This window comes from Zonotrichia albicollis, chromosome 2 (genome assembly GCF_047830755.1).
Source record: "Zonotrichia albicollis isolate bZonAlb1 chromosome 2, bZonAlb1.hap1, whole genome shotgun sequence".
NCBI classification, from domain to species: Eukaryota; Metazoa; Chordata; class Aves; order Passeriformes; family Passerellidae; genus Zonotrichia; species Zonotrichia albicollis.
This window is the reverse complement of record NC_133820.1, coordinates 3,902,000-3,925,660: the sequence shown is the minus strand read 5'-3', so window position 1 is coordinate 3,925,660 and position 23,661 is coordinate 3,902,000. Positions and strand designations below refer to the sequence as shown.

General features: G+C 40.2%; 1 long non-coding RNA gene across 1 annotated transcript; it reads right to left on the bottom strand.

Annotated features, from left to right (window-relative positions):
• Positions 1–12,664: 12,664 nt before the first annotated feature.
• Positions 12,665–18,024, bottom strand: LOC141728310 (uncharacterized). The gene is made up of 3 exons (XR_012579226.1): positions 17,740–18,024; positions 16,092–16,647; positions 12,665–15,315 (listed from the first exon to the last, which is right to left on the bottom strand). It is a non-coding gene; the product is annotated as an uncharacterized LOC141728310 (long non-coding RNA).
• Positions 18,025–23,661: the final 5,637 nt, after the last annotated feature.

Below are 23,661 nucleotides of genomic sequence, written 5' to 3'. Positions count from 1 at the left end.
AGTAAGATCTATTTTCTTCTAATTTAAACTGCAGGATCTGGGAGCAATTCCTGCTTCCTTGTTTAGGGCCTTCAGTCCTTACTGCCACATCAGAGTGAGATCTGTTCTGAATCATCCCCCTCCTGTAACTTCATTTCCATCGAAAGAAAACCTAAACATGTGTGCATGAACTGAACCACAGCTTTATGAAATTCATCTGTCCTTCATTCTGCCCTTCCATTGCTCTTCATTTTCGTTCAGTAAGTCCTTTAACACTTACAGAAAATAACTTACAGTCAACTGTAAGTTATTCTGTAATTAAAACTGACAAACAGAAAGGCAACTTGTTTGGAAGTTGAATGTTAGGACACAGTGGAGTGTAGTCAAATTTTTGTTTTATTTACAGATCCCCTAAATTTTTCCATTGATGGAAAGGACACTGTGCAATAAATCTGGTCTACTGACAATAGAGTCTTGTTCCATATGCACTGGCGGGCCACAGGTGGAACAAAATCTCATTTTTGCCTAGCAGGTTCCAGAGTAATTTACAATTAACTGAGGAGCACACTGGACCTCCAGTGCTTGACAGGAATTTCGCCATTGCCTGCAGTTTTATGGAGAGTCAGATGTTTTCTTTTGGGGGCAAACCATGCAGTAGGAGTGAAGTAAAGTTAAGTTTGAATAATATGTGTGTTTTGAGTCTGATCCAAAGCACACTGATTGTCACAGGGAGCATTTGCCCACATATTCCTCTGCTAGCAAAGATAACTTTTATAAGAAGCAATCATTTTAATGACTCAGAGTATAAATGGACAGCATGAGGTCATAAAGGTATTTCCTTTCCCTCCCCTGCAAATCTATGGCTCTTGCATGGCACAGCAGCTCATACTGAGAGCCAGACAGGCTGCTCACAGAGGTGCACTGCTATCCTCCATCACCTGCAGTGGCAGGGCTCAGTTTTATGTGAGAAAAGGTCTATTTAAAATTAGTACATGTGTAATGAATCCAGCAGTGATCCTGAGGCCAGGAAACATCTCAGCAGTGACACAACTTCACAGGAGAGGTGATGGGTTCTCTGTCTTGTCATGACATTACACCCAGGCTGGATTTCATTGTGCACCCAGACTGATGTAAATGTGCACTTAAATTACAGGCAATTAAGTGTGGTATATATAAAAAAACCCCCTTCTGATTTAAAGATAAGATTTAGAATTTAGAAACATCTTGATGAAAATAAACCCAGAGTTTGTGCTTTCTGTAAAATGATGCGTTCCAACACTGGTGGGATTCATTTTTTAAATTAAATTAAAGAACAACTGGAGTGTACTAAAAAAGTTCTTTCTGACTCTGTGCCTGTGCTAGCAGAGGATGAGAGAAGGAAAAGTTACGTAATTCCTTAGGACACGTAACAGCCTTTCCCAGCTCAGGGGTACCTGGATGCTGTGGATCTGTTTCCTCAGAGCATATCCGTGTCCCAACCAAATTCCATCACCATGCAGTAATGAATGGACAGATTTTCAGCCTGTACTATGAGATCACAGGTTTCTCCTAACTTAAAAATTGCTATAAATTACCCAGGAGCACCACGGCTGTTTGTTTTTTCAGCCGATGTGTTCATCCCTAAAGAATGTCTAAGAGCTATAAATAACCCTTAACCACCTCATGATTGAGCTGGAGGAACCAGAGCCAGCAGTCAGAAGCCAAATGCTTTCACTATACACCATAAGTATTCCTCTCAGTAAAATAAACTCCACATACTTCAGGACTTAAAGCAGAGGCTCAAAAAATCCACCTTGAGGACAGCCAGCTTTGGTAAATAATCACATTTTGGAAAAAAGCTGGATAATTTCATGATGGGCAAAAGTGTGTTGACCTTCGCAGACATTTTGTGTAAGCAGAGTTACATCATTCGGTGTCAGAGGGATCTAGACTTGAATTTTCTCAGGGGATGGAGCCACTGTCATTTTTGGCCTTTGCTGTCCCACCAGAAGATGGGAGCAATTCCTGCATTCCCAGAGCCTGCTGGAGTAGCAGCTTGTGGCAGCACTTATTGAACAGGTTTAGCTGAGCTTGGAAAATCCACAAATCTCATCTGTTTGGGGTCAGAAGAGCTGATCTGGACAACAGTTACACACAGCCAACTTTAGGAGTTTATCTGGCATTTTCAAAAGCCCAACAAATGCAAGGAACAAATTTCAATCCCATCAAGCGCAAGGAACAAAAAGAATTCATGCTCATACACCCATCATTTCAGGATGTTGTATCTAAGACCATGTATTAGAAATTTAAATAATCCAAGGTCCCAAATTAGAACTCTACTCCCAATTATCAGTGAATTACTTCACTGGGAGCTCTACTAACCCTCAAGAAAGCAGAGCCTGAACTGAAGAGTTTACCACCTGAATTAAAACCAGCAGCAGAACAGAGGCAGCCAGGAAAGGAGAGATATAAGTTACTTACACAAATCAGCTCTGGAATGAGTTAGCAAAAACCTAAAAGCAGAAATGCTTTGCACTCCTTCAAAATAACCAACAAAGTCAGGTCCAAGTGAAAGCACTGACCTTCGTTCAGCACTTTCAGATCAGACTGTGGGATCTAGATCTAGAATACGGAGTTTTTTCTTCAGAAGAAATGAAAATCAGCATCCAAAATCACTACAAAAAATCCCTTCAGAAAAAACCCAAACACCACCAGGCTCCACCCATCCTGGTGGAGGTAGGTTTTTTTAAAGACAGATAAAAACAGGTTGTTATTGCCTTTAAAAGCTGAGTTACACTCTGTGAACAGTTCTGGACTGCAGCAGACTTCTGAAGAAGGGACATCCCTCGCAGCATTGCTCTGAGACGGGATTTGAGGGTTTCTATTGGTCACTTTTTTTGGGATAAGTGAATATAGGATGACGTTCAATTTAATTATTTCATAGCTTCTAATATAATTTTTAGGTAGAACATCTCTAATTGATTTATAACTGCATATTTTTGTTATCTAATTTTTTATTTCTTTTACAAGGATGACATAAATATGGTTCTTTTCCTAAAAATTAAAAAAAGTCCTTTTTGAAAGGAAATGTTGCATTGTCACAGATCCTACATTCACTAAGAAAGTATAAACATAATGGTTACATTTTTAAGAGGAATTTTTAATTTCCTAAGCAAGCTTTTTTACTTTTGCTTTAAAAAGGGGAATTGTGAAAAAATTTCATCAGCTTGGCAATTTTTCTTACAGATAAAAACGAATCTTCCCTGTGAGGGTGGGCAGGCCCTGGCACAGGGTGCCCAGAGAAGCTGTGGCTGCCCCTGGATCCCTGGAAGTGTCCAAGGCCAGGCTGGAAGGGGCTTGGAGCCACCTGGGATAGGGGAAGGTGTCCCTGCCCACGGCAGGGGGTAGGATGGGATGATCCTTAAGGTCACTTCCAACCCAATTAATTCTGGGATTCTCTAAAACAACCTGAACCGTGGCATGGTGACCATTGGGTTATAACCCAAGGGTTGCACACATCAAGTGAAGCTTTACAAACACACAGCCAACAGAGGGCACAAATACAACCCCAAATTGACAGGGGCTGCACTTTCCATGGAAATACACCATGTACCAAGATAAGCTGAGAGTTCTGTTTTCTTGTAAAAAATGTGTTGGAAACAGCTTTTTTATTGGACCAACCGTCATGGAAAAAGAATCCAACTGAGGTGTTGCAGTTTGAATTTTGTTGCATTTCTTTTTTTGGCTTTCTGGAAGGAGGGAACAGGTTTAAATAAACATTTTGATTTGGGTTCTGCAGGGTTTTAGAAAGCTGCACTGTGTGGACACTGACGTATTTGGACTTTACGTAAAGATACTTTGCCATTTTTGAAGCCAGATCTAACCTTTGTATCAACAAATCGTACACAAAACCTTCAGTCTGAGCCTCAAGGTAAGAAAACATATACTTAAAGGGATTCTTTGTATTTGATTTTAAAAATACTCTCATTTACAAGCAGATTTTGAATGCCTGCCACCAACTTTGAAAATAACCTTTCCATTTATTTTGCATGTTCTTAAAGATGGGTCTCTTCTAGCAATCTATAATGATCATATAGTACAGAAAATAATGGACAATCACGTGCATTATAAGGTCTGAGTAAAATCCACAAGAGGATTTACAGTTAAGGGTAGACTTAATCTCCTTCAGCAGGACTTCAGGGCACTTAGACTGTATTTTAAGTAAAAATCAAATTTACAGCTCATGTAAACAAGCTAAACAAGTGAATAGAATGTATTCAGTCACAGGAGTTTATTTCAAGCTTTTTGGATGCATATCAAGTGATTACTATTGAAGAACTGATGAGGAAGTGATTGTCACCCACTGCTGAGGCCTCACCTCAAATCCTGTGTCCAGATTTGGGTCCCTCACAAGAAGGACATGGAGGGGCTGGAGTGTGTCCAGAGAAGGGAATGGAGATGGGAAGGGTCTGGAGTCCCAGGAGAGGCTGAGGGAGCTGGGAAGGGGAGCAAAGGAGGCTCAAGGGGGCCCTTGTGGCTCTGCACAGCTCCTGCCAGGAGGGGACAGGGACAGGAGGGAACGGCCTCAGGCTGGGCACGGGAGGCTCGGGTTGGACACCAGCAGGAATTTCTTTACAGAAAGGCTGCTCAGGCCTTGGCAGGGGCTGCCCAGGGAGGTTTGGAGTCCCCATCCCTGGAGGTGTCCAAGGAAGGACTGGATGTGGTATTCAGTGCTGTGTGCTGGGGACAACATGGTGGTTGGTCAAAGGTCTCTGCAAATGTTTTGGGAATATAAGCAATCCTTACAATATCCAAGTGACAGATCTGATCTATCAAATCTGGTGCAAAAGTGTATCCTTATTTGTTTTTTAGTATTTTCAAATGACTCAAAATCACAAAGGTTGATGAATAAAGTAGCATTAACAACACAGCATCTGTAAACTGTCCCTGAGACCAGTGGATTTTAAATAGACATCAGCAAAGGCCTGATATTTACACTTGCTTTTGTCACCTGTGCTGTGCACTGCTTTTCCTGGAAAACCTGGACTTGGAAAAAGCTGCCAGGAAGGCAAGAGTAAAAGGACACACATCTGAAGAAATGCTCCAAAAGCTGGGAACATAAATATGTTAATATTCCCTTCATCTAACGTCAGATGTGGTTTCACAGCTTCAATTCTGGATCACAGTTGTTTGTGGAAAAAATGGATGATTTCATTATTCCCAGATTTATATAACTTCTATTACCCCAAGGCAGTGGCAAGCCTGCATTTGAGACTCTTGTCATCAACTATCAATTATTCTACAATTTATGAGATGCTTTTCTGTAGACACTCATCCAAAACCTAGAAAAGTCCATGGAAAAAAAAAAATCTCATTCAATTTAAAAAGCTTCTCTTGATTGGACTCTTTTCCAGAATATTCTGTAATAAGAAATGGTCAAAACCTCACACTTGCTGAAAAAACAAAAACATCTCCCCTGTGAGGGTGGGCAGGCCCTGGCACATGGGTCCAGAAGTTGTGGCTGCCCCTGCATCCCTGGCAGTGTCCAAGGCCAGGCTGGACAGGGCTTGGAGCAGCCTGGGACAGTGGGAGGTGTCCCTGCCATGGCAGGGGGTGGCACTGGATGAGCCTTAAGGTCCCTTCCAACACAAACCATTCTATGATTCCATGAAATTTTACAAAGGTGAGAATAAGAATAGAGAGATTTCACAGCTAAAACTATTTAAAATCTTTACCATTGTCAATATTGTCAGATTAGGATTTTAAAAATTATTATTACTATTTTTACTAATAATTTTTTTTCCAAATCAATGGAAAAGAATTTGTAGTGATCTCTCATCCACAGAAGCTGGAAAACCATAAAGCTATGCTTTAAAGCCATGCTAGGCCAAATAAGTGATTTCATCAAAACTGAAAGCATGGAAATATTTTCTCTTTTGTGTAAGTGTTACAAATTAATATAAAATATAGAAAATTCATGTCATTATTAAACCAAAATAATTTAGTGAGTTTTACTTTGCTGAAAAAAAAAAGGCAGCTGAGTTTCTTCAATACACAGCCCTTTCCATCAGAAAATCTTTTCCACCAAAGAAAGCCCTGAGGGACCAAAATATTCCTGAGAACCAAAAACCCTGGGGAAAACCTGGCATTAGCACAGTTGGTCAGAGCATGGTGCTAATAACACCAAGGTCATGGGTTCCATCCTCATATGGCACATACATCAAAAAGCTGCATTTGATAATCCTTGTGGATCCTTTCCCGTTCAGAATATTCTGGGAAATCTGTGGAAAATTCATCAAGAGCTTGACTTTTTAAAGTAAAAGTGAATTTTCACAGGAAAACTTGAATATATCGGATCAAGAACAAATATTTGTCACATAGGAAATATCACTGAAGTGTCTTAGAGAGAGTCTGCACTGGGTTCCTGATTTCCCACTGGTTTTGGCGTTAGTGCTCCAGAAGTTAGTGCACCAGAAGAAGTTTCCATTCCAGCTGAATCCTTAGAAAACAGTTCTTAGAGAGGGTGACCTAAAGTGCCATGCAGATTTAAAAGAATCACAAGAAACTCTAGTAGCAAACACCAACAAAACTAGAATAGTGGTGGTCATTGAACAGTCACTGTGGACTTCTGTAATTTTATAATTTGAGGGTTAAACTTGTGAAACAATTAGCCTTTTTTCTGTATGATACTAATGAACCAGTTGAATCTCACTCTGTCTCAGTGCTGATAGCACAGCTACTGAAGATGTACATTGCAATTAACTTGAGTGGATTCTGGATTAAATATGCTTCCCAGATTCAGTTTTTCTGGCCTTAATCCCCTTTAATACAGGGTAAACAGCCTGAAGACTGTATTTCCCAGATATTCCTAAAACCACTGGGAGCATTAATATTTTGAGAACTAATATATTCTTTATGTTTTAAACTGAATTTGGCAGTGACTTCTGAACTGTGTGTAAGTGCACTCTGGTCTTACAAGAGCTGAGTGTCTCTAATGAGCTGGATATTCCCTGGTTTTAGTATTTCCAATGAGCCAAATCCTCAATTTACTACAAAAATCTATAAAGGGGCAAATTTATAAATACCCGTGAAGGCGACTTTCACCTTGTTCTACTTACCACAATTACAGAAAATTTGATAAATTCAGAGGTTCTTGGGTGAGAGGAGAGTTTGAAGAGTGACTGAATTAAAACCATTTTATACAGGCAATCTATCCATCTATTCTGAGCGCAGGTCTAGTTTTTTTCTGTGCGGCTTTGCACAGTGACAGGTCACCTGCAATTACAAGTTTTCATAAAAATTACCAGGAATCTCAAGGCAATTATCTTGTCACTGGTGCAAAAAACCCACCCCAAAACACACCAGTCTATTTTAGTCAATCCTCATAACAGTGACTTCACTGATGAAGAAAATGAGAACAAAATACCCTTTTTTTCCCCAAGAAACCTTGCTTTTACATAAACTTTCCTGATCAGAGGAATTCTGTTCTGTGCCACCCCTCACTTGTGCACCCCAAGGGTGATTTCCAACCTTGGCTTTCCCAAGACTTGTGGAGCTTTCCAAATGTAAATCCAAACCCATCCTGCTCTCTACCAATTTACAGTAAGTTTTTGCATAAAGTGACCTTTTCCCAGCAAGCTTGATGACAAACATGGTGTTATTTACACCCTGGTCATTTTGGGCAGTGTTCCTTTAGACTGAAACCATTTTCCTCCATAAGTGAGGATGTCACTGCATGAAACCACAGTGACATCAATCATTTGCAAGGCAAAGGATGTGGACAGGCCAAAGCATTCCAAATCCTCTCTCAGAAAAAGTGGAGTTTCTTCTCTTTTCTCTTTCAAGAAGTTCTATTGTATGGCAAACACTACCACAGAGGTGTGGAAACTTGTGCTTCAAACCCATAGGGAAAAGAAAAAAGCCTAAAAAGAAAAAGAAAATCATTATCAATTTACAAAATGCGACCTGAAGTTCTCTCATATGATTATTATTTCTGTTGTTGGCAATCATCCTGTGAGTGGTTAATAAAAAGCAGCTCTTTTTTTTTTTTTTTTTTTTGGCAGCCTTATTTAGTGCTCTGTTTATACCCTGATATGACAGTTCATAGAGTACAAGTTAAGGAAATATATTTAAAATGCAGCTGTGAATTTCCTCAGTATTCCACCTTCCAGCAGAGCAGGAATCCAGACCTTTAGCAGATGTAAACAACAGCAAATGGCTGCACAAATTTCTGACAGGCTGTCATACACTCTCAAGACCTAAAGATTGTCTGGGGGCTCCTATTTGCATTTTAAAAGAATCCCTGAGCTCAGAACACAGCAACCCACCAAAATAAAAAGGGATGCATGAATTGCAAACAGAACACAGTTTTTAATGAAAAAACCCAACAAAAAACCCAAATTCAATATTTTACCTCATTTATCAGTCAATAAACTGATGTTTCAAAGGGTGAGCCAGAAGCAGTAGGGATCCATCACATACATGAGTTCATGCTTCAAGCCCAGACAAACACCCTGCACTCAGCCTGGGTCCATCTGTCAGGGCTCAGGATCCACTGGTGGGTTTGGGTTTCCAGGCAGGGCTTGTGGGAGCGAGCAGAGCAGTGAACATGTTCAGGGGGCTCTGCTTCTTCATCTGAGGAAGGCAAAAATTCCTGCTATTATCAAAGAAAACGTGCTGTGAGAACATATCAGTAAGAAATGCCCAATTTCTTGGCGTTGCTTTTGATGGGTTTGCTTTGGCAGGGGAGGATGGCACTCAAGGAACTTCAATCCCCTTGAAGAAAAATGTATTTTTAGAATAAACAGAGCTGGGTGCAACACTTGCCCAGATGAGTTTGCAAGGTTGATACTGCTCCACATATGTTTAAAGTTTCGTATTTCCAGACTACAGAGCAGTATGGGAGCATGACTAACTGGTATCACCCTGTTTTACTAATAAAGATAAAACTCCACAGTGATTGCTGACATAAAACTAACAGAAACTCTTTAGCAATCTTCTTTTTTATGAGAAAGTGTGTGATGATCAAAAGATGCTGCAATATTAGTGAAGAAGGATGAAGGAACAGACCAAGATTTTTACTTTTATTATTATTATTATTGTCACTCTGGTTTAAACATGCTGATCTGTGTTTTGCCCTGAATAAAAAAAACTGTACTGGAGGGCAGCCCTCTCTGAGCCTGCACTGGGATCTGTACCTACAATTTAGGACAGGATTTCAGCTGCAGCAGGGTGAGACAGCTGCTGATATTTTAGGGGCAGGAAGCTATTCTCAACCTTAAATCCTTCCTACTTTTTCCTAACACCGATTTTGATGAGTATCAGTCACAATGAAGCAGAGAGCAAATCTGCCTCCAGGGTGTTTATTAGTTCCATTCAGCAATTAATAATTTCCATATCTTGACAGAGAACCTTAGCACTGGTGGTTTCACCCAGCTCCATCTTTGTCGGGAAAGTGGGGGAGACTTGGGCTAGTTCATTTATGGAATGAATGGCAACGCTTCCTGAATGGATTTTCATAAGGAAGTTGTGAGTTGAAGCTGATTAATCTCATTTTAGTTGATAGGAATAAAGAGGACTCAGGTTTACTGGTTTAAAGAGAGAGAGTCTAGTGGACTCACAGTTCTACAACAACACAGAAGCACAATAACTAGAGGATATTTAAAATAATACAGGCTTTTATGCTTTTGAAAGAAGAAAGAACACATGCAAATGAGCTGTTCAGGCCCCATGATATCACTGCTGCAGAATCAAACACTATTCAAATAAATTTATCTTTAAATGCAGCAAGGTAATTGCTCATCTCTGCTGAAAAGGGCATTTTGAATGAGATAATACGGATTGCTGTTAAATCTGAAAACATGCAGACATTGTTATTCAGCCTTTACATGAGCATGAATGACTGCCCAGAGGAGTTAATGTACAAAGAAGAGGGTCAAAAATGAAAAGTGTCAGCCAAAATGTGAATTTAAGGTAGTCTGTGAACCCCCACACAGCTGACCAGCTCTGGATGTCACCTTGCCTTCTCCTTTTATTATTTTCTAGCCTAATGAGTTGATCCACAAGTGAACTCCAAGAAAAACCACTTTTAAATAGGGCATCATTAATTTATTCCCTGATGGCTCCTGTGTGGTTCCCACATATTCTCTGTGACACGCTCAGTTACACTGAGCTGAGGCCAGAGTGCTGACAAAGCCCTGTGGTTCGGTTATTTGGTTAGTTTTCCCCCATAAATGACCTTTTTAAATAAATTTAAAATGTTCTGAAGTCACCCTGGTGTTCAGGTACCTGAATGCCACCTGTATCACCACAAAGAATTCAGTGGCTCAGCTTCCCCTGAAACCAACACCCTGAGGGTGGATACATATGTTTGAATAACAAAGGAAATAAGTGGGTTTAGCATCCCAATGCCAAACACTGGAAGGAATGTTTCAATCGCCTGCCACTGAGAAAATTTGAGCTACAACTGACATGTAAATGTACCTAATGTGACCAAGGTTCTTAACCAGCAGTTGGAGAAATTCAGTGAAAACCTTTCCCATTGTCTCTCCACCTGCAGGACTGACAAAAGAGTACAGCTGAGCACTGGATCTCATCAGGGAGAAGCAGCAGCCCCTTTGTTGGTGAGAAGGCTGTGGAAACAGTTCCAAGAGCCCAATTTCAGGTGGCATGGCAAGGCTAAATTCACCAAACCAGGCTTTAAGAAGACATTACCCACATTACACATAAAATGACCTGGGCAACTTGCATGCATAACATCCTTTCTCCAGGAACAATCATGTAAGCCATAATGAAAAGGGTATTCTGTAACTGTAAAAAAAGCCCCACTATTCTGCTAAGAAAAGAATAAGAGGATTAAAAAGGTAAAAAAAAAAAGAAAAGCCAAAGAAAATTACCCTTCTGTGTGGAAGGTGGGTGTTGTGATCTGCAGCTCATTCAGAGGATCTGCCCTCAGAGGCAAGCCTGCATTACTGGCCAAATACTCACTTAAAGAGGGTTATTTCAGCTGAAATGAATAATTGTACACATTGGCAGCAAATGAGCTTCAATTAAACCCTTAAAATGCAAAATACTCCAGCAGATTATACTGACACACACATAATAATTTGCATCTTATTCTTGACACATATAATAGCAAATTTCAGTGCCCATGGCAGAGTTCAGGGCAAAGACTGCTGCTAGGAGACAGCTCTTCCTTCTTTTCTTCTCCAAGCCTACAAGATTATTTCTTTATCCTTCCTCCCTCCTCAACTGCAATTAGAGAAGCAGGAGCTTCATATCACAGTGGTTGAAGTAAACTACCACTAATCTTTTAATTGAAAGTAAATGATGGAGAGATAGCAAATAAGCAAGGGAAGCTGGGAAACACAGCTTCCCTATGTCCTTGTCACTCCACACCTCATCAGCAAACACGGAACCATTAACTGCAGAGTCCCTGATCTGTTCCATTAAGGCAGGATACTGAACTCCTGAAGAGAGCTTTAAAGCCTGACCCACACCACTGCCAAAAGCTTTCTTCACTGAAAGGGTGGGAGAGGTTGAGCAAAGTCTCAGAAAGGCCTGGAGTGCTCTGGAGTGAGAGGCAGAACCCAGGCAGGCAGAAAGTCACTTCTCCCTGTCCTTTCCATCCTACACCAGCTCCAGCCCAAGCCTGGAGGGCATTTCTGCCTAAAACTCTCCCAGGAGGTCACTTTGGACCACTACCAGTGGCAGAGCAACATTTCAAAGAGAGTTTATCTTGGAAATTATCAGATTGCTTCTTAGGATATAGATTTTCTTTGTTCTAAAGTGATTTTCCACGCATATATAAATTTATACATATACTTATGTTTCATTTTATATAAAACTGCATTTAAATCATCACTACTTCTATTAAAAAACAAAGTGTTATTTGAAGTCATTTTACTTGGGTCACAGTTTAGTATTCCCCAAATTTGATGGTGTAATTTAAAATATCCAGTTATACAGGGGGAGGCCGTAGCAGCTATTTTGTTGTTTTGTTTAACATGCACTTTTAAAACTCAAGCCATTCTTTAACTCTCTTGAAGTTAGCTGGCTGTATTTCTGATCTCTTAAATTACTTGTATGTTTGTTCTCATTCCTTTTTACATTCACTAATCCCTTAGATTTAATTAAATTTTTGTTTGGTCTCAAACCAGCCAAAGGCAGTAGTTTTTTCTATGCTGTTTGCTTTTGGGAAACATGGCATGTGCCACCAACACAGAAAGTTTAATTTTATGAAAGAAAAAACTGAAATTGCAAATATGAAACATTTGGAACAACTGCTGAAGCAAATACAGGCATAAATCATAATGCCAGAAGTGACCACTGTATGACTGAGGCTGATCTCCTTACAGCACGTATCACAGACATTCCCAAATTAATTACTGTCTATTATAAAATATTAGACTTTGATAGAAAATGCTGGTGGTGAAAAAGCCACCACAACTCATGTGAGAGCAGTCCAGCAACGGATTATCTTGATTGTGAAAAAGCACCACTCGCTGCTGACTCAGTTTTTGCTACATTTTAGCTCAGTCTAAAATGGAGAATAAAAGTCTTCATTCCTGGAGGTCTAGAACATCTTCAGGTGATTCCTTCTCTAGAAACAAGGGGCTCCTCCTGAAAACAATGAGATACAATTTAATGGATTCTCCATTCCGCCTTGTCAGGAACTGGACCAGGTCCAACAAAAATTATCCTAAAGCTTACAGGTGAGATTCCTATTCAAATTTCCCAAAATATACAACTCTGGGATGTTTGATCCTTCCTTTATTTCACTTTCACTCCTTTCTGAAGTCAGACTCATGGTAGTTAAAATGGTGAGGCAATGTACAAAGGTAATGAAGTATTACATTGTTATTGAGCAACTTCGAAATTAATCATGTCTTACACAGATGAAGAAACATTTGCCCGAAGTACCTATTTTTACAAAAATATTAGATTTCTGGTCTGCAAACTCAGTATATGTGCTGGTTCTCTGCCACTGCACAAATTTAATTTGGGATGTGATCTGTTTATGTCTAATAAAATCAAGTTTATAAAAGCAGAGTGGCTCCAGCTTATATGTTCTCATTAATGCCGAAAGACATTCCGTTCATAGGCTTTGATCTGAACTATTTAAGAGTATGTTACACAAGGAACACTCTTAATACTAGATCCTGTTAAAACAGAGAAGTATTTCATGTTCTAACCACTATAAATGACAACAGGCCACTTAAGAGTCTTTTGTTCCAGCGCTGAAATAAAAACTTCTTTAAAAAAAATTGGAGCATCACTGTTTCAAAAGAACTGGAATTCTTCTAATTAAAACAAGTGGCTTCTTTCACTAGGACACTGAAGAAGGTACAGATTGAGGACTTCAGCTTCAGAGTAAAGCAAATATGCTCTTTTTTATTTGACTGACAATACAGGGAAAATAATGCTAATTCTTGATTTTAGCCCAGAGATTTTGTCTTCCACCTCCAGGCCTGCTGTTACATGAATGACAACGGTGGAAGCTCCACAGCTCTTTTCCACCAGCACACAGTAAGGGCAGGAGTTGTGACAAAAGGGCCTCTAGTGGCACTCAGGGCAGGGAAAAAATGGGAATTCAGCAGTGCTCAGCTGTTATTTCCCCCTAATTTAGACACACAGGTTGTGTACACCTACAAATCACAATATTAAGAGTTTTTTGACACAGATTCAGTTAAATAAACCTTTGCTCCTTGCTCCACACCACAACTGTGTTGCATGGTAAGTCTCAAATACCTGTGAATTTTACCATCCACTCTGGAAAGAAAAAGAATCTAGAGGGGGAATTCAGTTTTGTATATGCAAAATAAAACTGGCACGAATCTTGTTTTATTTACATTCTGAACAGGAGTCCAATGTGTATTTTATTTGTATGGCCCAAGAGTCTGCTGAAGATTTTTTTTTATTTGAAGAAATGACCATCATTTTAGGTTATATAGATTATTTTAAAGGAAGTATTTACATGGCTTAATTTTTCAAATTTGCTTTAAAGTCTGAGTAGAGTTTGAGCAAAGGCAGCAGTACCTCCTGAACATGGCATCATTATGGAGCAGCAAACCACAGTAACTTGACTATTTATTTCAGTGGTCAGAGGACTCTGCAGCCTAAAGAGGTAGGACCAAACTGACTGAAACTCTAATTTTTTTGACAGCATATGATTTTGCAGTGCTATACAATTAATGTGCCAATGACATAACCCCAAATATTTGTGATGCCTGCCCAGCTCTCAGGGGCCACTTGTTTCCTGACAGATGTCCAAAACTCTTCAGCTTCCTTCCAATGCTGTCACACCTTCAACATATTGAAAACTGGAATAAAATTCAACATATAACAAACATGACATGTAAATAGAGGAGCTATTATGTGCACACACAGAATTACCCATTCCATTCAATTAAACTATTTTCAGCTGTCACTAAATTTTCAGCTCATGTCTCAGGTGAGATATTCACATCTTTTGAGTTCATTCTGCCAAAGAATCCAGAACAGAATTTTTCTCCATTGGTGGAAGGAGGAAGAGCCTTGAAAATAGATTTTTTTTTTTTTAATGGTGTAGAACCCCCTAAATTCTCATACATTTGTAAGGGCATTTTCCTACAGATGACCTTGCATGAGGACAGCACCTTTCAGGACTAGAACCTCCAGTCACATATTGGCTAATGCACAAGAAATATGAATACAGTAAAATGTAGCAGCTTTGTACCTTGTGATTATGTTGGGAATAGTGGTTTTGCTTGAACAAGAAAAAAAAAAAAGAGAATTATTTAAAATTATTTAATTTCCTGATAGTATGAATTAATTCAAATAGAATGGTGATGTGATTCGGGAAAAACTTACTGATCTGAGCTGTTTTTGTTGATTTTTCTACACTTCTGGTGTCTGAGTTGTATTCTCAAATTTGTCTTGGCCACCTTAAGTAAGGAACACCCACAGAGCCTGAGAGGAACTCGTGTATATTTAACTACAAAAAACCACTTTGCAGTCTTTTACTGACACCCAGTGGTCAGACAGAGAGGGTTTGTGAGAAGCAGGAGCAAAGATAAAGCAGCCAAACATCGCCTGGAGGCATCTCAGAGGAGGGCATTTATCTCACTGGAGAAACAGCTGTTTGATTAACTGGATAAAAGCACACATGGAACTTAAACTGGGGCTTGCAAAATCAGCCGGTCAAGGTCTGTGCTTAGCTCAACTTGGGAAATATCTGGTGTACTCAATAGGAACCACATCCAAAAGATGGATCTGATCCTACAAGAGGATGTGGGGTTTTTCAGGCTTGTTCCTTCTTTTCTTGGCCCACAGCACCAGACATGAACAACCCCTCCACTGGAAAGGACACCAGAAACCCTGAAAAGAAAAACAAAACAAAGAGACAACTTACAGCATGATTGTTGTTCAGGATTTCTGAGTAAACTTTGTTTATGCATTGCAGAACCACATTTCCATTAAAATGAAAGCTTTCTGTGGCCTTTTCCTGCACAGTAAACTGAGCTAGCTGATCAGCTAAAGCTCTGCCTTGTGCAAGGACTGCAGCTGTCCTTGATAATAAACAGAGCTGGATGCTAACAGGCAAATCAGACTTACTCTGATTCCCAACTCAATTCCAAGCCTCTGATAAACAAGCAGCTGAAAAATTCCCTCTGCTGTTCCCTCAGGCCTGGTCAGGCACAGGGGGCATCTGCTTCTCCTCTCAGCAGAGGCACCTGGCAGGCATGACTGGGAACAGGTAACCAGCCAAATGGGGGAGGAACAGACAGGGAATAAAAACATTGCTCCCTGAAATCCTTGCTGTCTGCATGAAGGTACCACAACACAAAATACAGAGATCCTCAGAGAACTATCCCACAATTATGTTTTCTGCACAGGGATGATGGCATCAGGGTGAGGTCGGGGCTGCCACTCACAGCTTTGCCAGACTGCAAAGAAAAGGTGTGGGTGTCATTTCCATGCCAAAACACATCTGCAGTGAAACACTCTGGCAAAAGGATAACTGGGAAAGCCTCCTGGTAGCACAGAAGACTTGAATAACAGCTGTGGACAAAGCATGTTGTTGAGTATAGATAAATAATTTTTGAAAAATCAAATGGAAAACACCCAGAAACAAACTTTATTGTGAAACCTACCTGGAAGCTGGGGACCAGCACACACTCACAGCATCAGATGACCCACTAATGGCAAGTTGCTTTTTTATTTTATTTTTATTTTTTAATGAACCGTAGACCAGCAAAAACTGCTTTGCACTTCCCACATGATGTCCTCAGGCACAGGAACACACAGATTTTCTTTGGACAGGGAAGTAACAAGAACAATAATTTATAATGCAAATAGTGAAAACACTTTGCTCCCTTTCTAATGCATTATATTACTTTAACTTACCTTTTATTCAAACTTTGTGTGTCCTTCAGAATACAGATCACAGAAATCAGCTTTCCTTGAGCTCCAAATGGGGAATGGTGTAGGTGCTGAAAACCTACCATTGCATCAGAAATGGAAATAAAAGTGCTCCCAATGACATCAAACACTAATTCCTACGGAAAATCTCTGCTGAGATGTCTCTTCCTGCCTTTCTTGCCAAACTACAACATACAGATGAATGGAAAGGCTGAGAAAATTTGGATTATTCAGCCTGGAGAAGGCTTCAGGGTCACCTCCAGCAGCCTTTTAGTACCTGAAGGAAATCTACAAAAAAGATGGAAAGGGATTATTCACAAGAGCCTGAGAGACAGGAGAAGGGGGAATAGTTTTACACTGAAAGTGGGCAGGTCTAGATTAGATACTGTGAAGAAATTCTTGGCTGTGAGGGTGGGCAGGCCCTGGCCCAGGGTGCCCAGAGCAGCTGTGGCTGCCCTGGATCCCTGGCAGTGTCCAAGGCCAGGCTGGGTGGGGCTTGGAGCAGCCTGGGATAGTGGAAGGTGTCCCTGCCCATGGATGGAGATGAGCTCTAAGGTCCTTTCAACCCAAACCATCCTGTGACAAGATGAGTCTATGAAAAGAATGACCAATGAACTGATACAAAATTTGATTTCCCATTTACACTTTTTCTTCAGCATTTGATGCATTTTAGGACCCAGAACCTCTGTTACAGTTTCACAGGCTTGCAAGAAATCAGAGATGACATTTTACAGCAAACTTTCCTCCAAAGGTATCAATGAACTTAAAGAACTCAACACATCATTTTTTTTCTTCTTTTGCTCCTGCTCATCTTACAATCAGGAATATTAAATGTTTTTTGTTGCGTTTCTTAATAATTCAGGTTTCCCAACTCAATGTCAGAGCACAGAGAAACCCTTTCTCCATCCCTGAAATGAAGCCCTTCTTACTTCAGCCTTGCTCGCTTTCTTGTCCTGCCCTTTCTAAAGACAAAGAAATAATGAGTGATGCAGTTTGGCTGCTGTTCAGCTGAACTCAGGGACACAGAGAGAGAGTGCAAGTGTTCCCAAATGAGAGGAAGAGAAAGTACTTCTAGATTGTACAAATAATCATCATTAGTTGCTGCTTCCTGTCAGCTGCTGGATCCAAAGGCTTACTTCCTCAGGAAGATGAATGAAATTGTGGAAGAATGAGGCACTCTGACAGTTCTAACAAGCCAAATTTAATCTAAAATTATTTTATTCTCATCTTCAAGAAAATGAGGCCCATAAGATAGATGCCGCTGTCCTATGGAATGTCACAACATCCTAACTCCTCCCTATTTCTGTCTGGAGAAAAATCCTCATCTGCAGTCTCAGAGCTGTGGCTGAGAATCTGAGCTGGAACTACAATTTTCCTCACGTGCTTGTGAGGTTTGCATCCACAACCACAGCACACCACAGAAACCGTAGATGTGCAAAATCACGGAAGGAGGACTCCATACAAAGCCGTAAGCTGTAAGAGAAAGCACAGACATATTTTGGCAAGCTGAGTGTTCTGGTTTGCTAAGTAGGCCATGTTTAAAAAGGTTATTTTGCATATTTACAGAGGGCAAGTAGATACAAGATAATAAGCCCCAAATTCTGAAGAAAAGCAAGACTGACCACACCAATTTGGAATCTGGCCAAAGCCCTAAATGTTGTGTTGCTCTCTTGAGTCTTTAACCATCTGACCTTTATGAATGCTGGGGCAGCACAACCTTAGTAAGTCCATGGAGCTCTGCCAGTTCCTAACAGATCTGGCCCCCAGATTACATTTATTTTCTCACAACCACTGCAAAATTCAGTAACTACTCCATGCAATTTGGTAAGTGGGGGGCAAAAAAAAAAAAAAATCAGCATTCAAATGGTCAGAGCATCAAGTCACAGTGTAAGCTTTCCAGAGGGAGATCCTACAAGATATGTGCTGGCTAAATCTTGGCTCTGCATGAGGTCACAGTGAGGTCACATTAGAATGACTTGTGACAGAATTTTTAGTCCAATCATTCTTAACGAATGCTCACAGGTTTCTGTGAATATTCCTGTGAATATTTGAACTCCTTTGACTTCCAGCATGGTTTTTTAGCCAGCGAGATGAAATGTTTATATTTACTTCATCCTGGAGATACAGGACAGCAACATGTTTAATGTTTGCCTCACACTAAACACAGCTGATTAACAGGATAATGCTCTTAAGTGTTGCCTTTGCTTTTCCCATTTAGACTGTGCTAGGAATTTGAGGCTGCTTGGAGGGAAACCTGCCACTCTGCCATGTTTCTGTTCTGGACAGGGGCAGAAGAGCAGCAAGAGAAGAGATGGGGTGCTGCAGAAACAAGGTTTGTGACTGGATAGCTTGGCTCCCCCTCCCTTTACTGGTGCCTCTCTCTCACACAAACCAGGCTCCATTCCAGTCCCATTTCGTGTTCCACTGCTAACTGTGCTGCAAAACAGGCTTCCAAATCCCAGTGTAGGTTTTATAAATCATGATAAGGCTGTGGAGTTAATTTTTATTTACATAACATTTCAGGCTATCTACATAAACATTTGTAAGTTGTGTGGAGGAACACACTCTTCAGCTGCCCAGCAGATAAAATGCTGCAAAAAAATTCTGGGCCACAGGATGTCAAAGTCAGTGCAATAATCAGTGAGCCTGGGAGTTGTTTCTGAGGGTTTTATTATTCCAGTGTGGGCTTAAAGTGGGTGTCAGATGCTTCAGCTGCCACCCCTGGACTGTCAAAAAGAAGCAGTGGATTCCTGACACCATTTGAATTCAGTAACTTGAAATTCAATTTTGCTGATGGAAGGAGACATTCCCTTGCATAGGGAGCACTTGAGACTAATCCTTGCTGTGTTAGCCTTTATCACAGAATCTGAGATAACTGCAGCTCACAGTCTACAGGACTCAAAATCTCAGCAGTCTCTTTGAAGTAAGAAGATAAACAGAGCAAAAAGATAAGCCAGGTTACAAACTACAGGTGCTCAGGGAGTCACCAAGCAAATTCTGCTACAAGTTATAGGGACATTTAAATCTTAGAAGATCCACTAACTTTTAACAGAGATACGTGGGTCTCAGCATTTAGAAAAAATAGGGAATATTTCTTTCACACTGGTTGAAGGCCAGTTACCAGTGGAATTCCAGCAGGATTTTGTCCTGGGATCTATAGTTTCATAGAATCATCAAGGCTGGAAAACTCAGCACAACTGAAAATACGTGGGTCTTCTATAACAGTGACTGAAATACTTCCAAACTCCCAAAGTAAACTTACAAAGTTTAAGTCTCCAAGTAATCAGATATTTCAGCATAAATTACAGCCAAGTCTGTCTAAAACCTAAGTAATTATTTATGTGTGTAAATGCTGTATTTGTGTGTAGGCAGCATTTGCAGAGCTAGAATTGAATCAGTTATCAATGTTTCCCTTCCAACTGCAAAAATACAGGTTTTTCAAAGGCAGTGATTAATCACTGCTGTGGGAGGAAAGATGGAGAGATGATCAGACATTTCCTGCATTTGACTGAACAAACTAAAATAGTGTGATTCTCTTCATATGAAACAAACATGGCAGGCCTCCATAGAAAACATGTCTTACATGAAAGCATTAATTCAACGTGCTGGCCAATAGGTTTTTTCATTTAGAAAAAGGAAAAAAAGGCCATTTTGCCCCCCACACAGTTTCAATACACCAAAGAGAAGTCAGACAGGGGTTTGGAGGATTCTTTTATCTGCTGAGAGATCAATAACAATAATTGGAGGCTTGAAGGTACTGCAGGGTTTTTAGCTGCAAAACTGAAAAAATGTTTCACAGCAACAGAAGAATCACAGATGGCCTGGAATGAAAGAGAAATTCTGCAGGATTTAGAATGTAGCAGATGATCATAGGACTTTCACTGCTGACATTATCATTAAATAACTCTGATAAAACAGATTTGCAAAACCTGCTCAAAACAGTGCCCATGGTAAAGGATGTCATACAGTGAACCATTATCAGCTTTTTTCCACCACCTGTTAGAGGGACAGTGCACAACAAAGATAAACAAGCAGAGAACTCAAGATTTTTACACACGGATATGAACTGGTGCTGTCACAAGGAGGTCAAACTTGAAGAGAAAGGCAGAAAGTCTGGCCCAATAAATGAGGATGGCAGTGAGGTACATCAGCTCTGCCAAGTTTCTGTGAACAGAAGTGTTTTAGGATAAAACTTGAACCTGATCTTTAAGAAATTACTACAATTAAGGTCAGGGTGTATTCAGGTATTTCAGGTAAGTATGAAAGGTCTTAAGGATCTTAAGAGATCAGAGAAAATTTTGATTTCCTACAAGTTGAGGAAAAGAGGACAAGGGAAGAGTTTACTAATGACACTTTGGAGCAAAGTGCTCACTAACTTTCCTTTTATGCGACAAAAATGTGAGAGGAAGCCCTAAATGGGAAGAGTACTTCTTACTGCTCACTAAATTTTTGTCCAAAAATGAAAAGAAAGTTATAGACCTTGAGGCCAGCCCTTTCTGCCTTTTCTATTTCTGTTATTTCAAACACACAATACACAAATCTTAAAAAACCACTACTTTACTTCTTAGTAGCTACTTGATTATTTCTTAAATCTATTTGTATATTTATAGTCACTTTTGCACATTATGAAGTAGAGCACAGGGTTTTCTGCATAACAGTCTGGAGCAGTTAACAGTCATTACACGATGAAAAATATACACATAAACACAGTTCAAATGCCTAGATATATTTTTTCTTAAAAACATTTTTTTCCATTTTACATTATCTTAATGCAAGATTATGCTTTATTGAGAAACTAAGAAACGTATCAGGTGTCACATAAATCTGAAGTGAGAATCAACAAAACAGAAGACTTAGCACAAGGTTGCAGTTAATTTAAGATTGCTGTTCATTGCCAATTTTCCCCATTTATTGTGCTTTCTCTTCCAAATGTTCCCTGTTTTTTTTCATTCCCTCTAGAGTAATTTCTGTGTTCATCTTTGCCAGAACACTCGAAATTCTGTCTACAGGCCAATATTTTTTGTTCTTCTGGGTCTCTCCTTCTTTGCTTTGAGGCTTCTCTCACTGTGTTTGGCTATATTAGCACAAATTTAAGAGCTGCACAACCTCTCTGGACAATCTGTTCAGGGCTCAGGCAGTGCCCAGGGAAGAAGTTCTGCCTCCTGTGCAGGGGAATTCCTGGGCACCAGTTCCTGCCTGTTCCTCAGGTGCCATTGTTGAGAGAAACTTGACAGTGATTTCTACGCAAATATTTTGGTTTAGTATTAGTAATTCTTTGATGAATTTAATAGCAACTGACACTGAGCAAGCTTTGTGTTAGCAGTCAACCATATTCAGTCAGGGACTGGGCATCACCCTGCTAGACAAAAACCCAGTCCCTGGTCAGCCACATGGCAGAGCTTCCATACAAAAATCCTGCAGACCCCACAGAAGTTGCCAAGTACAGATCACCTGCAGCTTGAGTCAGGAGCTGACATAACAGGGCAAGGCCCATCACAATATTTTCAGTTAATTGTTTCTTGCTGAAATTTAGTCCAGTTTATGCCTCATCTCCATTTTCAGGCTCAGGCCCAACAGCTCTAAAGCACACAGCTACGAACAAGACCATCTGCACAAACATATACAAACATGGAAAAACCAGTCCTTTCCCATCACTCAAAGACTCCATACCCTCTTTTTGCACTGATTTTTTTCTGCAACATTCTCCATACTTTCTGCACCAGAATCACCTGTGATTCTTTCAAAAGGGACAAACCAACCCCAGTACCCTGCATCTTACTCTGAGGGAGAGAGGGACTCCAGTCTCAGGCCCAGAGCAGGCACACACCAGCACTCGCTACAGTGAGCAGGACAAAAGCTCCCACTATGAACACAATAAAAATCTAAGGCTCAAAGAATCATATCAAGGTCGCTCCATCCAAACAAAACACCCAGTTGTGAAAATACGGCTCACACATGGCCTAAAACACCCCTTGGATACACTGAGACACAAGAGACTGGACTTAACTGCAGGTACTAAAATTTACATGTTGGATTTTATGAATAACTAACAAGAAATAACATAAAAATAAAACCTGATTGTACAAGACCTTGCTCACTGCAAAATATAAAAGAAAAAAGCCTCAACTTCACACAGGTGTTATTGACTGCAGCAGAAGTGCAGAATATATTTTGTATTTCTTATCATCTGTTATAAACATTCAAGTTGTTTCCAAACATTGCATAGTAAGTGCTGTTAATGTAACATTTTCCAAGGGAAAAAGGTTCATAAGTAGTTTTCAGGAGCCTCAGTTAAAGCTGCCCATGTCCATGATCCCAGCAATATCTGAAGAGCCAACAAAAGGATGCATTTCAGGAAAGGTACACATGTTCTCCAGAGTACTGAAATGCTTCCAGCATGCTGGAAATGCCCATGACAGATAAGCGATTTCAACCCATTTGTTGAAAGCCTTTGGAAAAGACAGAGAATAGAGATGTTAAAGGAAAATGAGTGCTCTTTCACACCTCTTTCAGCACAGTGCCTTGGACAATGCAGCTATTTAGGAAAACAGGCTTGTATTTTCTTGTCCAGTGCTTGTTCCATTTGATCAACAGTGGATCAGGTGCAGCAAACATCTCATTTTACACCTGTGTTGGACAGAAACACTGGCCTTGGAACACCTGTTAGAGCTGTTTCAAGATCTTTCCCCTGGACACCAACTCTCTCAGCTGCTAGTAATTAGAAAAAACAAAGCAGAACTACCACATGGACACGGGCCCTGGGAGGGGGGAGTGCCAAAGAAAGCAGCACAAGTTTTACGAGGATGCATGTCCTATTTTTTCCCTTGGCAGCACAACCTCAGGACACCAGGCTGGATGCCAACTGCTCCAAGTGTCAAGCAAACAGGATTTGCTACAGGTTCTTCTAAACTTTGATCACTTACTTCTGTAAAACAACTGAGTTTGTAAATATGGTTACAGAGAGATTCTGTGGGAAAAGCAGTGTTACAAATTTTCATCGAGTGGGAGATGCCGGTTTTAAAAGTTTTTTGAAATCGTAGACTTGCGTTAGCAATTATTTATTTACCATTGTAAGCTGTGTCATCTAGCTGGCCTTTATATGTTCCTGTAAAATACTTCAGTGAGCATTTTTAGATTATGAAATTAATGCATCTGTAGAGGATTATCTATTTCAGTAATGTCATCTGTGTGCAACCACAAGATTTACTGACTAGAGCAACTCTTGGCCTTTCTTGCTAAGATTCAATCCAATTAGAATTGATTTCAATGGAAAAATATGATCATAACAGGAGAAGAGCCAAT